The following is a 17,231-nucleotide window of genomic DNA, read 5'->3' as shown; positions in this document are numbered from 1 at the left end:
ATATTAATAAACAAATCTCCCTCCCATATACCCTGGGCATTTTTCAAATTGTTGGTTCCATGCTGTATCTCCACCAGAATGTTTGTTATGCTATCTCTTTACAGGCAGGGACTCAGGTTCCTATTGACTTCCTGACTCTCCCAGAGCTGAGTGTACTGGTTTTTAAAGTTCTAAGTGTTAAACACTGTTGATTGTAAGAGCTCACAAAATTATGCCACCCTGATTTTCATGTGGGTTCACCATGCTGGGGGTTCTTGGTGTGAGGGTCCGGTCCTCTCTCCTCCCTATGCCCACATAGAGAGGCATGCATGGATCTCTCCTCTCTCCTGGTACCAGTTGCATGGATCCATTTAGCTCCTGACCACATCTCTGACCATTCTACCCTCTTCAATGTGTCCTCTTCTCTACAATTATCTGTGGAGAGTCTGTTCTGCCAGTCTTCTGATCATTTTCTGGTTACATACACTGATGTGAGTGTTATAGTTGTATCCATGGGAGAGGTGAGCCTAGGATCGTTCTATACTTCCATCTTCCCTGGAAGTCCCCCATAAAATCTTGATTTCAGACTTCTAGTCTCTAAAACTGTTGTTTTAAGCAACCAAGTTTGTGCTGTTGTAATAGTCCTAAGAAACTAAATGGACACGTACATATATGTGCATATGATTGTAAGTGATACTAAAATAACAACTATCTGACTACACATATGATCATAAGACATATAGTTCATATGAATTGCAAATAAAGCCATAAAAAAATTCATCCATGATAACAAGATAAATATATATCAGTTCAAAGGTATATACCTTCAAATAAACAAACTGTGGTCTACTTTTGAATCTAACATGAAGTCATCTGACATTATTTTATTTTAAATATATTTATATTAAGATACCCTAAATTCATCAAATATAAAATATATATAATTTAGATAAAAAAATAAAGCTTCAGGAGGATGACTTTCAAAGTTCATTTTTACATCTGAACTCTGAAAACATTTTAGCATAATGTATAATAGAGTTTCATCAGTTTATATCTAAAAGGTGTTGAAAAAAGATAAAGCCAGAAAAGGACAAACAAAAGACCAAACTAATGTAGCTACACAGATGTAGCTACATCTTTGATATTATTTATCTAAACTTTCAAACTATAACATGTTAAAGAAAGTTTCTGATATAAAGACCCAAGTAATATCTATCCATTAAATAAATGATAACATAATGAAATGATTCAACTCAAATATATACATATAAAAATTATTAATTTTTATTATAACCACAAAAAAGAAAATGTTATCTTACTGTTGACAGTTTTGCTAATATTGCTTATATCAACCATATTCTCTAGATTTATAGATAAAAACATAATTTTAAAGCCAACTTAATATTAAACCTACTGAAAATTGTTTTTTTTGCGTTTATACATCTTTACCCACTTTTTGACTTTCTGAAAAACTACTTGTTATTTCAAACTAATATGAAAAAAATTATTTGCAGTGTTTTCCACTGTATTAGAAATTAATTACTTTTTGTTTCCCTAGAATACTTTATCACTAGATGTGAGAATACAGAATGCTAAATAACTTATAAATTTGATTATTTTATTTGTAAGCAAAATCAAATTTCTTAATATAATTTCTTACTATAATTCCATAATATCTTACAGACATAGTAACACACTCAAAAACACACTGTAGATAGCATCTGTGTGTGTGAACATATGTATGTATATATATATGTATATTTGTGTATATGATATAAATGCATGTGTGTGTAATATCTGTAAATGTTCTTTTTTCAGTGGACACATTTATTTAAATACACTGGTAATTAGTAACCACCAAAATAACTTAGATTATTTGAACAAATGGCTTTTCAATTTTTAATAAGTTTTCCTTCAATTATTTGTTTTCTACATGTATTTCTCAAAAATAGAGACTAGAGAAACTAGGCAAAAAGATGCATGTAAATCCATAGATATTGTGTTAAAACCAATCATAAACGTACTGTGAACTGGTGTTAAGTTATACAACAGGCTAGCTTCAAAAATGATGATCAAACTGTGTAAGGATAACTGAAACCTGTAAGAGAGTAAACAGTGTGTTAGGATAATAGGGTGCTGACAGGGCAGATGCCTTCTAGCTGAATCATTTTTCCATTCCTGGAAGATTTTGAAATGGAGAATTAAGCATTGTCTACCTCAGGGTTACTCAGTCAGAATGTATTTCTGCAGATGAGCTTGCTGATATGACACAGAAACGCACAGTGATAAGTCTTATAGAGTCCCAGGGCTTACAGGCATGAGTCCTGCACACTGAGCAGCCTGGGTCAATGCTACATCCTCAGTTTGTTCTAAACAATGGCAAATAAAAAAAGTAGAAAATTAAAAAAAAAAAAAACCATCACCATGTAGCTGTAGAACAATACTTGATGGGAAAATAAGCCAAGCATTAGACTGTGATGTCTTATGACACAATTGAGAAATGAATCCTTTAGGGGTCCTGTGGAGAAATTCATAAATATGTAAAACAGTTAAGTCTTTGGAAAGTATATTGCTTTGTAGGATTAGATTTAGAAATGGGGCAGGCTATAGCTTTCTCATATGTAAGAGCTTGGCGACTGGATACAAGACTTTTGATATATAGTACACATGTAATGGCAAATAGCAAATCACAAGATATAATCTATGAACTGGTGTTTAGCTAGTGTACTTCCAACACTGGTTATTATCAGATCATCTAAGTCAGAAGTTAAGCATTTTTATTTTCTTAATTAAATTATAAATGTAGGAAAATTCCTACTTGTTCATGTGTGAATATTCACTTGGAGGATATTTTATGTTAAATCTTTAATCCTAAACTAACTTCCCTCAGCTTCCAGAATGCAAAGATCATCCTTGCCCTCAACCATAATACAAGCTTTAACAGACAAGGCATACAACTCCTGCTTTAATTCGAGGAAAACATGTATCAGATGATTATTTATTCCACTGCTTCAAATTGTATTAAAAATTCCAAAAATGAAATGTAAGTGGTTTTAAATGATTTGTTTTTAGAATTATGCATACCCCCAAATACATGTGCAGATAAGAGAGATCTATCCATATCTGTGAACATAATTCTCTCTTACTATGCAATTCTGAAAATGAACTCTCTTGAGCTATAAAACAAATGCATGTATAAATGCTTTATCTCTTCAACTATATTATATGCATCAAGTCAGCTGAGTACTTGAAGCAGGTATCATAGTTCTTTGAGCATAATTGGTACTCAAAAAGTACTGGCTGAGCTATTCAAGTTAACCACAGAGAAGTGTTTTAGAAAAAACTGAGAAAACGCTTGATAGTTTGTATAAATGAACATAACATGATATGGCTGTGCTATGTTGTACAGAAGCATTGATACAGCACATAAAAAGACAAAACTGTCTAAATACCAAAGGATTTGTTACGTTTCATTTTATTAACCTAAGGAAATAATGAAAAACACATGGTTTCCTTTAAAAAAATTTAAGGTCTAGGAAATCTATTTTATAAATGACAAAACATATGGATGATTCTTAAAATTTTGGGTAATTTACAAATATTTTTTCAACAATAACAGAAGAGAGATTTCGGGCACCTGGGTGGCTCAGTTGGTTAAGTGACTGCCTTTGGCTCAAGTCATGATCCTAGGGTCCTGGGATCGAGTGCTGAGTGGGCTCCCTGCTCAGCGGAGAGCCTGCTTCTCCCTCTCCTTCTTCAGCTTCTCCCACTCATGTTCTCTCTCTCTCATGTTCTCTATCTCACTCAAATAAATAAATAATTTTTTTAAAAAAATAAAAAGTATTTAAAAAAAAGAGATTTGAAATTATTCATTTCCACATACTAAAATGTTTAGAAAAAAATGAACTATATAATTTTGAAATATAAAATTTAGAAAGACATACATGTTATAAGTAAGTATTAAGGCCATTAATTATTAAAATTAAGAAAACAAATATCAACTAAAATCAATAGGCAAATAATAAAAGTTAAAGAGAATAAGCATAGTCAAATAATTTAAATATTAAAAACTGGTGAACATCATCAATATTTAAAATTAAAATAATGTAATAATTTGTCAAACTCTTGAAATTTTTACTTAAACTTATTGAGAAATAATGCACGAATATGACAAAATAAGTTTACATTTCAATCAAGATTCCCTTAATGCTACCTCCTATCTTGGGGATACATAGCTGAAATATATGTTTCTGTTTCTTTACAACTAGGAGGGACCATATGTATAGTTCTGGACAAGAGGCTGTAAGATTTATGGTTATAGTACAGTTATGATATATATGACCTTCTGGGCTAAAATTTTATTGTATTTAATTACTAAGATGGGGTTAGTGGTTATAGTTAACCAAAACTGGGGTTATTGGTTACTACAGAATAATCTAATCCATAGATATTGGGTAACTATGATGGGCCTATACTCAGACATTTATTCCTCACATATTGAAAAACTTAAAAAATAATATTCAAAGAGTCCCAACACTAATTAATGGTGCACTTTTTACCCTCTATAGGAATATTGTAAAACATTAACATTTAAAGTAATTAAAAGTCACTAGATGTATCACATCATTAGACATTCAAAAGAACTAGACCATTAAGAAGAGAAATACATACAAATGAAAACATTTTAAAATTATTACATGCTGTGTTCCTTATCCTGTCTTCTTACTTAAAATAACTTAAAAAAATTAAAACAAGAAGCTAAATAATGAGTTAGCAGATCTGGCTTTTATAAATATTTATACTACATAACGCAAATATAAATACATGTGTCATGTACACACACACATATAATATCCTATGATACCCAATCACAGTATCATAGCAAAAGCTTGGAACAAGCTGAAAAAAAATTATGCTACCTTGAAGAATTTGTACAAACAGAGAGAAATTATTTAGAACAAGAAACAGACGTGAAGGTCATTTCTTCACACACATGTTCAGTGATTGATGACCTGCTTCTGAAGAGTTTCCTGCAAATTAAGAAAAAGTGTTATAAAGAAATCACAGGAGTGTAATGAATTATAGTTAGAATATAAGGGAAAACTTTGTAGTCCAGCTCATGACAGAATTCACTGAAAAGGAAACCTGAATACAGAAAGTTAGAAATGCCCATGGTACTAATCAAAAGTTTATTGGCATCCTTGAAGAGATATAGGTAGGAAATGGGGAAGAAAATGCAATATATTTGCATAAAGTCCCTGTTGCACATGATAAAATCTCTTAAAATATTTGGGAAGTTAGTAACACAAAGGAGTATTTTGTAAGTATATGTGTCACAGAGGCTATGTCCCTTGTTCTATCCAGACTTTTGAGTATCTAACATAAGGATATTGCTCTTGTGCATTCTGTTACCACTTCAAATATCAAATGTGAAATTAGTATTTTTAAGAAACATAGAAATCTTTTATGTTGTGAGATTCTAAAATATTTACAATAATTTAGAAAGATTCAAACTGCTTATAAAACAATGAAGATGCACTGATAAGTGAAGTCAAATTTATTTAAGGAGCATGATACCAAGGCCCAGAAATCTCTGGGATTCCAGGGCTAGTACTAGACCAAATTCATACCCAAAGTGGCAGTTTGTATGTTTACTTATGAGTATGTGCGTATATCCGTATATGCATGTTTATATATATCTCTGTGTGTTTTTGAAGAGTTACTAAATATAAATCCCCTTATGATATGTTGTCTTATCTAATCCAATTGTCATATTTAATCCGTTTGTGTGAGATAGGGAAGACTTCAATAAATTATTGCTGAGAAAATGAAAAAAATACAGTTCACATAAAGAAAGATCACAAACAAATTTTCAACCTATAACTACCACCACCAACAAATTACCTCCAATTAGGAGAACAATTGTAAAAAGAACAAAGCTAACAAAATGGGAAAAACTTAAAAGGAGATAGTAAACAAAGGGTAAAGAATGCCCACTCCACTCCCCATCCCCCAAATATAGTTAACAGTTTATTTGCCTCAAAAGGCAAAGGGACACCAATGCAAGTCAGAAAGGAGAGCTTACCAGAGTGAATATTTCGAATTGTGTTGTCTTTGTCTACTTCACTGATGACCTAGTGGAGTTAAAAACTAAATTTCTGGTCCTCCACTACACTGACGTTGTCTAGTGATGGATACATGAATGATTGAATAGATTTTATCTCCTAAATGTTCTTTGTGAATGTTAATAATCAGATTATCAAAGAATCTATCATAGGAAACTGAAAGGTAGCCCAAATTTTATTCTGTGTCACATTAACAATCTCAAATTTAAAGTAGGTTATCTCAGTGTCACATTAGGAGAAACTGCATCATCTTTGAACCCTAAGGATCTGTGTTTGAATTCTGAACCCTGAATCTTAACTTTAAATGGTACATGTTATTTATTTGACTTCTTGAACTTCACTTGTCATCTTTGTAAAAACAATTATGTTAAAAATCATGATGTAAAGTTAAAAATACAGATATTCCTGCTTTTTGAAAGTTTGTGTTACTCTACCTCACCTTTAGAAAGGACCTACATGAATGAAACTATTTTCTCTAACCAATAGAAATTTGAAGAGGATTTTTGCTTTTACAAAAAAAAAAAAAAGGCTAAAAGCAAAAATAGAATTTATTGTTTGTTTTGCAGCAAGACATTATACAGTGAACATATATTCTGAGCAGTGAGAATGGTGCTTCCAACCTCCTTCCCTGGGAACTACACTCAGCGCCTGAGCATCAAGCCACCAGAGATTTGCACTGTGACTGTGATCATCTGGTTTTTATCTCCATTTATTTTGTGCATCCATTAGTAAGATGTGTCCTAAGGTTTCAGAAAAGCAAAAGAGGTTATTTTGGGGGGTCTGGAAATTCCCCCCAAATTTTCCATTTAAATTAATGGCAATTGCTTCTGCACATCACTACATTTGGCTTATGAAGGTTTTCATAGGAACGCTCTACTTTCAGACAGGAGGGCAAACCTATAAGCATCTGGGATATAAGGATTTGGGTATAAGGATCTGACAGAGAATGTTTCCCTGATAATCACTTAAAAGTGAAAGTCATATTGTTATGATTAGCACTGCAAAACGGTATTGTTTATTGTTATTATTCTTCTCATAAAGAACAAACATTTTTAATATGGCAGGAGGGTCCTCTGCAACGGGGAGTATTTAACTTTATAAAGTGACTCAATGGCTGAAATTGAGAAAATAAATTGTCTCAGTAGACCTTCATTCATTTCCTGAAAAACAGGATCTGAGGCCTGGGAAAATAAACAACCAATGATGGGAAGAGTGTGGAGTTCCATGGAGCATGAAAAAAAAGAAGTCGAATTTACCTTCAATTATGCTGACATATCTACAATTTCAAATGGATGTCTAATGGCAATTAATGCACGTGGCAGAAGAGCAATATTTTTTTTTCAGATAGTAATGGGAGAGGATGGGATAAAACATGGAGAAAATATAGATGCTTAAATAAATGATGTTTTTAAAACTTTAATCATGTCTATCATTCTTATCCATTTTGTGTTTTTATGTAATTCAACAGGTCATTCCACTTACTTTGAGTTTTTACGAAGCCTTAATATTTTAGTAGGGTTAAATAATTGCTAGTGCTATGAAAGTGCCTGCTAACATAAAATATTGTTCCTTTATAAGCATTTAGATGCATTACTATAATCAAGCTACTTCATATATTTTAGGACCTATCAAATAAATTTGGATACTGTGTGTGGATTTCTATCATGGTATCCAGTTTGCAACATACCGTTCACCAATCCATCTCTCAAATGAATAGTTCCCATAAGTCTGGATCTTTATAAAAGAAGACATTTCAAATCTCTCTAATAAACCAAAATAAGTATTTTGGGTCTAACTTTCAGCAGGTATGAACAGAGCAATCTGTTTATTTTCTTTTGTTTTTGTTTTAAATCCTCAACAAATATAAAATTGTAAGCAATAGTATCATCCTAGTAATTTTAATTAACATTCTATGACCCAAAGTTTTTAGTGCACAGATATTCAACTAGTAGTCATATAAGCCATGACATTAAGGAGCAAACCAAAACAAAATAACATAACAAGAACAAAATCTAAAGCATTCACAGATAACATTTGTCAGTCATTTCCACTTATTTCTTTGTATGGTAAGCAAATTAATGAAAGAAATTGAGGGCAGTGACCTTCTCCTTCTCTTTCACTCTCTCTTTATTTTTCATTTCAGTCAACTAAAACCCATGCTTTACTCAAAGACCTTAAAAGTGGATGAGGTTGGAAGTCATTACTGATGATGATCTCATCTCGCTAGTATTGATTACCTCTCCTGTTGGTAGTAATCATATGAGTTGCTTACAAAAAGTAATTCAAATTTGTCCTAACATTATTAACTCTAGAGAGGTGGAGAAAAAGCTGGCCTTGGCCCTCTCATTCCGCTTGAAGTTCAATAGGAACAGGAAAAACTGGATTAGCTTTTTCACCTACTCAACAGGCTCTTCTTTACCCATTTTGTTTTAGCCATTTGGAAATAGCACTGCTCACATTTTCAGAGACCCATATGATTTTAACCACATCCAACAGACATGGAGAGAACTATCATAAATAAATAAGAATTGTCTTTGAGAAAGAAAGCAGCCAAAATTGATAAAAAAAAAAAAAAAACCACTCCTAAATTTCTGCTTCCTAAACAAACACACAATGCTTCTTTAATTTTACTTTCATATAATTATAATTAAGGTGTCACTGAATTTCCAAACTTCTGTATATTAGAGATCAAAAATACATTGAAACTCAGAAGAATGCTGATGCCTCCAGAAAACTCCTTATACCCCACAGAAGCAGCTGTCCTCCCCTGGCCAGTCTACTACTGTTTCTGTCTAATTCACCTGATGCTGACTGCTACTTTTGCCGAACCTTAGATGTTAAAGTCACATCTTTCAATGTTTTCCATGGTGCAAGTCTATATAAAAGAATTGCTTCCAAACCGTATTTAAAATGTAGTCCTTTAGGGGCTCCTGGGTGGCTCAGTTGGTTAAGCATCCAACACTTGGTCTCAGCTCTGCTTTTGATCTCAGGGTTGTTAGTTTAAGCTCCACACTGGGCTCTACTTCTACTAAAATAAAATAAAATAAAATCATTTCTTTCCGACATATTTTGAATAACTCAGGCTTCTTTTAAAGAGCGCAGAGTGCTATGCTACACAAGTGGTAACAAGGGGGAAAAATGTGGGGAACAAAGAAATGAACCGTGAAATGTTGAGGGAGGCAGTAAGCTTTGGTCACTGATTTTTGGAAAGCCTTATTGAGCAAACCAGTTCTCTTTGTTATTGAATAAAATTGGGTAATCAGAATACATTTAGATCATAATCCCTGCATTGCGTTGGCTTACTGATACTTTCATTCTGTGATTTATCTGCAAATGCTGCTGACCACAGGTTCTAGTTGGATCACATATGGTAACAGAAAATGCAGAAATCACTGATAACCTTGAGTATACCAGTGACAGCCAGTGACTGTGTAATTATTTAGTTGTCTGCAACTTGAAGTATGTAGATGGGTCACCTTGAAATTCTTTTTTTTTTTTCTTTTCTTTTTAAGACTTTATTTATTTATTTGTCAGAGAGAGAGACAGCACAAGCAGGGGGAGCAACAGGCAGAGCAGGCAGAGGGAGAAGCAGGCTCCTGCTAAAAAAGAGCCTGATGTGGGACTCAATCCCAGCACCCAGGGATCCTGACTTGAGCTGAAGGCAGTCATTTAACTGACGGAGCCACCCAGGCATCCCTGAAATTCTCTTTTGATTATATGATGGCTTGCATGTACCACTGTTTCTATATAGTTGCAATAGCAGGAAGAAAAAATAAAGTTAATGAAAGAATCCATTTTGAGTACAACCATTTCTATCACCAATTCAATTCTGAAATAATATACCCAGACTTGCCTGTTTTGTGGTTCAAAAATTCTAGCAGCAGTAAACCTTGTATATTTCCCAAGGCATCTAATTCCTAACTGATTTTCTATTTGTTTGCTTGTTTGTTTTTGTTGTTGTTGTTCTGTTTTTAAGTAAGCTCTATGTTCAACATGGGCTTGAACTCATAACCTCGAGATCAAGAGTCACATGCTCTACTGACTGAGCCAGCCAAGCACCTCAGTAATTGAATTTCTGGATATTTCCATATTGGCAATTGTTCCCAATTTAAAAGGACTAGGATTATTACCAAATTATTGCTGATTAAGAGGGAATTATTTTATCATTTTATTCAAAAGTTCTACTCATTCTTACATAGAAGACACTTAACAGTTGTGGCTGTAGGAGCTTTCACAAGAGTCACTATACTGTATGTGTGTTTGTGTGCACATGTGCATGTATGCATGTGTGTAAAAGAAGAATTCTTTTATTAGTACCCTGAAAAGGCTGAACTTATCTGAGTATTAACTATAAATTAATGGTCTCCTTAATTAATACTAACTATAAGCTTATCCTACTCTGTACACTTTACATTTGAATATTTAAGGTTCTCTTTTCTGGTAGAGCCCGTACATTATAAAATGCCTGAAACACATTTATAAGCCTAAAAGAATGGGCACAGAGAACTGAAACCACCTATATCAATATACTTTAACTATTAGGACTGAGAAAAAAAAAAAAAACATTTAGGTGAACATAAATAAAGAGCTGTTCTGGAAAATTGCTGCCCAGGATGATAATGAAAAAATAATAACTTTTCTGGTTTTTTTGAAGAAAGAATCCTTCAAACTATATTAGTAGAGCTCAAATTGTTTGTTCACAAGAGAGAGCAACTTATCAAACTACAGCTTAATTTCAACTCACTTTAAGACTGTCACTTGTTTGTGTCTACAATTCCTTAATATTATGTTATAATCTTGTCCTGATCCCAACTAATTTTTTGGCTTAAATAACCCTTTAAATTATTTGAGCCCAGAACAAAATCCCTATAAAAAATCTTTTGCTGAACATCCCTTTCTGTAGGACTCTGTCCAAGAGGTAATCTACTTATTTGATCAAAGCCTTATTCTGATGATCTTTTAGGGAAGTAAATACTCAATAGTACTTTAAACATGCTGAAGAAGTTGTTACTGATTATTTTTTTTCCTTTTTGAAAACTATGATGTGCAACAAGTGTTAGAAATCATTTGAACACTCAAATACAGAACTAATGGCATTACATTTTAATTTTTCAGAAATCGTGTATGTGTGTATCATGCTTCTCTGAAAATGTTTTCCTGGGGTACATTTATGTATCTGACCATCTACTTAGAGGGATAATTTACTTTTAAGCTATTTAAGTACTAATGGATCCAGATTTATAAAAATTCTAAGTAACTGTTCTTTTCTAGTTTCTGAAAAATAGGATAACACCGGGAATTTCCATAAGATGTAGAGGAGACAATTTCTTTAACATGGTAACTGTGCTGTAATATCACACATCTCCGGGGTGCCTGGGTGGTTCAGTGGGTTAAGCCTCTGCCTTCAACTCAGGTCATGATCTCAGGGTCCTCAGGATCGAGTCCCGCATCAGGTTCTCTAATCAACAGGGAGCCTGCTCCCCCATCTCTTTCTGCCTTCCACTTGTGATCTCTCTCTCTCTGTCAAATAAGTAAATAAAATATTTTTTTAAAAAATCAGATATCTCCAAAACTTTTCATGTATGTATATTCACTCTGCTATGGGTCTCTGTAATTAATATGATTTCATTTGAAGTCTTCTCATCAGTCTACATGTATATTACCTTATTGACATTCAAGATTTTTCAGTATCCGACAGCTGTTAGATTCTAAGTTACTTCAGTAACTCACTAACTTGTCTTCTTAAGACAACTATTAACTACTTCCAACAACTGCATTTTTTATAATGCCAAGCTTTTTTCATACTGATATTGTTAACAACTCTTTGTTCGATTAATGAGTAAATTAATCCTTAGAGAAACAAAGATAAACAAGGCAAGTTTTCATATAGCTAAAGAATCATATTTGGAGTATCACAGACAACACAACAAAAAACACTTTAATTCTTCTTATGAAATAAAATTTTAACACATTCACATCAAAGTTTGCTAATAATAACAACATACCAGGCAAAATTCTAAATATTTCCATGGATAATCTCATATACTGTTCAGAAAGTTATTTATTATTATTGTCATTATTTCATAGGGAAAGAAACTAAAACTTCTAAAGGCTTAAAATTTTGCCAAAGTCACATAAATATTGGTAGAACGTGGATTTGAACCCAGGCTTGTATTGATCCAAAGATCATATTGTTGAGCAGCACCAAAGTACATCATTTCCTCTGCAATCTGTAGTGTCTTAAAAAGACAGTCATTACAAAGTATTTTAAAGCTTTGACTTAATGACATTTCTAGCTTAACAAATTTTGTCTCATTTTACAAGTACGCACTTAAAAGAAAATTAAGTCAAGTACCTCTTCTCATTTCTGAAACAGTAGTCTTAATACTGATAGCATACATTTTGGCCATTTTATTAAAGACTTTTATAATGCTTGAATTCTTTTATATATTTAAAACATGGTAGATTTGAAAAATGTATTTTATATTCTTGTTTATCATGCTACAGAAACTAAACAAATGGTGGTATTTAAAAATATCTTACATGCAAATCATAATGGTATTTAATTAATTTATTCAATTAATATCCATGACTATTTTTCCAGGTATAATTCTTGGTACAGGAGTTACAGCAGTGTATAGAAAAATAATGCATTTCCCTTCTCTCATAAAATGTATACCTAGTAGGACAAAATGAAAAATACACAAGTTAATATATAAAAAAGATAAGGAGAATGGATTGTACCAAGTTATTTTAAATCTAATATTATAGAATAGGTACATTTATGAAACTATGTTGATGAAAACACAATGCCTTAGGCTTTGTTTTAAATTATGATAGCTAAAGAATTAAAGAAAGTGTAAAATTTGTAATAATATCTCACTTTAAACAGTTTTTCTTTTCTACTTGGATTGCATGTTTCCTTCTGACTTTATCTCTTTCTAGTGCCAACTTTCTATACAAATTCCACCTTACCTATATAGTATCTAGTCTGTGTAACAGCCATGCTATGGGCCATTGTCATTCTCTGTTGAAAATCACTATCTTTTTCCTAGTTCTAAGAAAAAGTTAAAAAAAAAATTAAAAGCATTGTTACATAATGACCTGAACTGGGGGGTAATAGAAAACAGAATAAAATAAAACAAAACTGAAATGGCAGAAAACAAGTACGGAGTGGATCTATATCTCCTGAAGCAATAAAAATACAGGTTAATTTCTTCAGAAGTAATAATAGAAGACTGTTCTACCTAACAGAAAACATTTAGCAATGGAATGCTTCAATTTAAACCAAATGTCATTCTGTCCTTTTTGTCTTATAATCAAAAGACATTGTCAATGTAAAAAGGTGTTTCTGGGAGACAATTACCCATAGGTCTTTTATGTTTTTGTACATCTTGAGAATAGAGGAACTGACTGTCTTTTTTTTTTCTTTAAAGACTATTCAAGAATGTTTTTATAGCAAAATATCTGGGAATACAAAGTAGTTTTTCTCTCCAAAGCAATGACCAGACTTTTCCAGGCTTGGAAAATAAAATTAGTTTCCCTCATGTGCAAAAAGCAGGCGTGCTTATTATCTATTACAAAATACTGATTTCCATAAATTCAGGGTTCCTGATCTGGAATGTATCTTCCTGAATGTACACCTGCCCTGCTTAATGTTATCCTGTGAGATCTGACTCAGGGAATCTGTGTATTGTTATTTTGCACCAACCCAGGAATCTTGTGTCTTCTGCAGTATTCACATAACTGTGTCAGGCTAACTTGTTAAAGTGGACCAAAATATCCCAGATACATTCTCATTCTTGATCAGGGCAGCTTAAAATCTTAAATCTTTAAATTTCAATATCCAGGTTAAATAAATACAACCATATCTTTATTTATACAGGCAAAGAAAAGATGTACAGCTTTATTGTGCTTTATAGCATTTGATTCAAGTGAGAAACAGCACAGAAATATAGCAATGACATTTCCCTCGAGGGATAAAGAAAATAAATTTGAGTATTCTGCTCTGCCCTTTAGGTCTACTCTTTAAATAACTTTTTTTTTTCAGTTATTTCCTCAATTTATATTACATATTTTATGGGAGATAAAAATTGGAAGGATCTAATGGCTCTCCTCAGACAGCTTACATGGCTCCTCTCAGACAGTTTACATGGTATTTGGAAATACTAGACAGAGTCACATATGAAGCTACTAAACATATAAAGATTCAATAAAAATATGAATGTAGAAATTATCAATAAATTTGCAATCACCATCATTTCTTTAAGATTCTCTCCATCATCATTTATCAGAAAAGTTTAAATATACTTATCACAATTCAATGACAAAAATAATAGAAGTAATAAAATGGAGTTTTATTTATTAACTACAGTGAGAAAGCACTGAGGGGTTTTATATCAGTGATATTTGGTTTTCCTAATAGCACAGTAAACTTGATAATATTATCCATATCATCTGTATTTTAAAGCAGAAGAGAGTATAAAATATGGCAAATATCTTTTTTTCTTTTGATAAATAATTCAAAGTGTATATGCAAAACACTAACTACACAGCAAAAATTCCAAAACTGAATTTTGAACTATAAAATCTGGACCTGAGGTGGGGAGTTAAGACAGTGGTGAAATAGGAGAACCCTGGGCTTATTTGTAAGTATTCTTTGGAGAAATGTCTATTCATGTCTTCTGCCCATTTTTTGAAGCCCATCTGTGAGAGGTGACATTGCCTCTTTGGGAACAAAAAAATGGTAGGTGCCATTTCCCTCTCCTAGCCCTCAGCATAGGTACAGAGACACCTGTCAAGGGCAACTAACTGGGACACTGGCTACTTAGATGGCTTGTTCTAAAACTCATGCTCCTGCACTCTGGCATGACTGCACTTTTGGGTCAAACCTGCATCAGTCTCAAGGCAATGAAACCCTTTCCCAGAAGGCCAGTGCAGATCCCTGCCACACCAGGTCCTGAAGTTTGGAATTTTTAAAGTCACCAGCCTGGCTAGGTTAGAGCCCAAGGTACACTGTATGTAGGCAAGTAACCCAGAGACAGTGTGGAATCAGCAATCTGAAAAATGCCTGTGACACAAAAGAGGAAATTATTTGCTCCTCAACAATGCTTCCCTGAGAGCAACAAGCACAGACTCCCCTCTCCAGAGACAAAGAAGCAGCTGGTGCCATTTCCCTTCTCTACCCCTCACCATAAACCAACTTCAGGAATCAACAAAGCACCAACACAAACTACTTAAACTACTTATACCAGGTTCTACCCCCTGTGCTCTGCTAAGAATACTTTTTCTTGGGGAAGTGTGCCTAAGAATCAGCACAGTAGGCCCCTCCCACAGAAGACCAGGACAAACTCCACAAGCACCACGTCTGCTGACTGTAGACTTCTGCAAAGCTTCAGTTCTAGTGGAAATAGCATCAAGTCTCTTTTAGCAAGCAGACCAGAGCACACAAAGTTAAAACTCACCACACTCTGACCAAGGTCCATCATTACCTGCAGCAGGCAAGGAAAAACTCTGCAGACACTGATCTGAGGGATAGAGAAGTCAAAACCCAGCAGCAGAGTACACACAGCACATACCAGAGACACCTCCTGAAGCACCAGACTCTGTATATTATATGACCGTTTTCTTTATAAAGTCACTACTCTCAGAAACAGGAAACATAACAGACTTTTCTAACAAACAGAATAAGACAAAGATCTAGACAAAATGCCAAGACAGAGGAATTCATCCTAAAAGAAAGAACAAGAAAATGTCATGGGCAGAGATCTAATTGAAACAGATATAAGTAATATGACTGACTCAGAATTTAAAATAACAATCATAAAGATACTAGCTGGGTATGAGAAAAATACAGAAGATATCAGGGCTTTAGGCGACCCTTATCAGAGAGATAAAAGGGCTAAAAACTAATCAGGTTGAAATGAAAACTGCAATAACTGAGATTTGAAAGTGACTGGATGCAATGACTACAATGATGAAAAAAATCAAAAGAACAAATAAGTGACATAGAAGACAGAATTATGAAAAATAATGAAGCTGAGCAAAAGAGGAAAAGAAAAATCTTGGATCACAAAAGTAGACTTTGGGAACTCAGTGACTCAATCAAACACAATAATATTTGCATCATAGAAGTTCCAGAAAAACAGAAAGAAAAGAGGGCAGAAGGTTTATTTGAGGAAATTAGAGTGGAAAATTTCCCTATTCTGGGGAAGGAAACAGACATCCAAACCCAGAAGGCACAGAGAACTCCCATCAAAATCAACAAAAGCAGACCAACACCAAGGGATATTGTACCTAAATTTGCAAAATATAATGATAAGTAAAAATTCCTAAAAGCAGCAAGACAAAAGAAATCCCTAACTTACAGGGTAGACAAGTAAGTTTAGCAGCAGATTTCTGTACAGTAACTGAGCAAGCCAGAAGAAAGTGGCATGATATATTCAACGTGTTGAGTGGGAAAACTCTGCAACCATGAATACTTTATCCAGCAAGGCCATCATTCAGAATAGGAGAGATAAATAATTTCCCAGACAAACAAAAGTAAAGGAGTTCATGACCACTAAACCAGCTCTTGAAAGAAATATTAAAGTGGGCTCTTTGAGTGGGAAGGAAAGAACAAAAGTGACAAAAATTAGAAAGGAACAGAGAAGATCTCCAGAAACAACAACAAACCACATAATAAAAGGGCACGAAATACCTATCTATCAGTAATTACTATGGATGTAAATGGAATGTTTTAATCAAAAGACACTGAGTGACAGAAGGGCTAAAAAACAACACCCACCTATATGCTGCCTAAAAGAGACTCATTTTAGACCCAAAGACACCTGCAGATTGAAAGTGAGAGAATAGAGAAACATTTATCATACAAATGGATGTCAAAAGAAAGACTGAACAACAATACTTACATTGGACAAAATAGATTTTAAACCAAAGACTGTAATAAGAGATAAAGAAGAGCATTATATTATAATAAATGGGTCTATCCAAGAAGATCTAACAATTGCAATCATTTATGTCTCCAACTTAAGAGTGCCCAAATACATAAATCAATTAATAACAAACATAAAGGAACTCATTGATAATAAAATAATACTAGGGGACTTTAACACCTCACATATAGGA

Source organism: Enhydra lutris, unplaced genomic scaffold, assembly GCF_002288905.1.
Source record: "Enhydra lutris kenyoni isolate GAN:26980312 unplaced genomic scaffold, ASM228890v2 scaffoldscaffold15, whole genome shotgun sequence".
In the NCBI taxonomy this organism is placed as follows: domain Eukaryota; kingdom Metazoa; phylum Chordata; class Mammalia; order Carnivora; family Mustelidae; genus Enhydra; species Enhydra lutris.
This window is presented reverse-complemented; position numbering follows the sequence as displayed.